Below are 2,147 nucleotides of genomic sequence, written 5' to 3' on the forward strand. Positions count from 1 at the left end.
GTGTGTGTGTGTGTGTGTGTGTGTGTGTGTGTGTGTGGTGTGTGTGTGTGTGTGTGTGTGAACACTGGACTCGTCCCGCGGCTCAGACTACAGCTGTTACATGTTAAGCATTTTGCTGCCATTGTGAAAAACTCAATGTTTTCACTGCTGCCAACCCATAAATGATGGGAGTTTATAAAGTCAAGCATTTACAGTTTAGCTCTCAGCTGAATATTGAGCTAATATTCAAATTTACTTCCTGATCAGCAGAATTGGACTACCAAAATAAAAGCTGAGATTGAATCCTTTGATGCTGATCCGTCCTGTTTCCATCGGTAATCGTGTGAATGAAGCGACTCGTCGCTTGTTGAGGAAAAGAATCGATGGTGAAAAAGTGACATGAAGCCATTTGAAAGCAGGAGTTGGTGTTCAGGAGACTCAGCTTTTATTTTGGTAGTCCGGTTCTGCTTATTGGGAAGTGAATTTGAAAATTAGCTAATTATTTATCTTACTAATTAAATATTCATAAATGAATAAATAACCTGCTGAAAATATGAATTTGAAGAGTGAACCTCCACTTTGTTCAGGATAAGTTACAGCTTCTAATGTTTGAGTCCAAACATCAGCCCTCAGTCAGTGAGCTGCATTGTTCTGCATCCATGCTGTTTCCTGCGTTAGCAGTGAGTTTTAGATGCCTTAACATTTAGATCATGTTGTAGAGCAGCAGCTCTGCTCAGGCCTGCAGGACCAAAGGATCATCCAGCTCCTCGCTGAGGGACCACACGTCCCATCCTCTGGCCTAAATGACTGGAAGTGGCTCAGAGTGTTTTTTTAACAAGCTTTCGATGAACAGGGAAGGTGGCAAAGAAAGAGAAGAGGAGAAATCAATGTTTGTCTCTCTTCAGATAAATGCACAGAGCAGGGAAGTGTAAAGCAGTAAGAGGCTAATCTGTGGAACAACAATGCTGAGGCTGACAGGAGACAGTAATCTGGGCCGGACCAACGCGATCCTTAAACAGACTGTTCTGTGTCTGAAAGATTACGCTGTAAGCTCTGACACAATAATGGCTCTGACACACACTCACACTCACATGCAGACATGCTGACAGAATTGCTTGTGCCTGATCACAATGTGGTGTTTAGTGGGAGCCTGGCAGACGCAGCGATAGGAATCTGACTGAGGCGCCGCCAACAATGAGCAGCGAGGTGGGAAGTGATTGACACTGAGGAATAAATGAGATGCACTGTAAGGACTCTGGTGTGAATAGTTGTTTATTTAGCTGTGGGTTGATGTGTGTATTGTCCAGGGAATTAAAGCTACACTGAAGGCTTTTCCTGGATTTCACTCCAGAAAATCTCACATATTTTCCATTTTTCTGTCTATTAAAGTTTGACATTCAGACAAGTCTGTAGCTTAAAGAGGAAAGTCTGAACAAAAAGCTAAACATGTACAAGTAATGTAAAAAGTTATTTCTCTCTGTGAAATATTAATGATTATTAATGTCCAAATCATCCAAGCTGATTAGCAGCTGCTAACGCATGTAAACGCTCTGCGTCGCTACAGTTACAGTCAAAAATTAACACAATAATTGTGATTATTTAGTCATAATAGAAAAAAATAGGGTTCATTTTTCTAAATCACTGTGTTAATAACTCATTTATAAAAGTCGCCGTTTCAGTCCAAATATTTAGTTTACAAACTAAATATTAATCTCACAGCTAATATTCAAATTCACCTGCTGGTAACCAGAAGTGGACTATCAAAATAAAAGCTGCGTTTTACAAACCTTTATAGAAACTCATCCAGTGTGCATCACTGATTGGATTACACAAATATATTCATGAGCTACAAAGAGGATCTTAATGATCATCAGATATTAATGTTAAACTGTGGAGACATTCTGTCTGCATTGATCAGGATTTACTCACCTCAGCATGCTAAATGCTTGGAACATCCAACTCTGATGCCAGAGAACCACGAGCTTCACACACAGCATTTAACATTCAGACCAAGATGGTAAACAATAATAATTACTTTGTCATCAGCTTTCCACACACTTCATCCAATAAACAGCTGTTGGATTAAATGAACACTGTTGGATTAAATAAACCCTGTTGGATTAAATAAACACTGTTGGATTAAATAAACACTGTTGGATTAAATAAAC

At 39.5% G+C, this 2,147-nt stretch overlaps 1 protein-coding gene across 1 annotated transcript in view; it reads left to right on the forward strand.

The window, feature by feature from the left end:
* cdh13 (cadherin 13, H-cadherin (heart)) overlaps positions 1-2,147 on the forward strand; it is a 283,792-nt gene that overhangs the window by 230,290 nt on the left and 51,355 nt on the right. The gene's annotated exons all lie outside the window — the stretch shown is intronic.

The sequence above is a fragment of the Poecilia reticulata genome, linkage group LG19, assembly GCF_000633615.1.
Source record: "Poecilia reticulata strain Guanapo linkage group LG19, Guppy_female_1.0+MT, whole genome shotgun sequence".
Classification (NCBI taxonomy): Eukaryota; Metazoa; Chordata; class Actinopteri; order Cyprinodontiformes; family Poeciliidae; genus Poecilia; species Poecilia reticulata.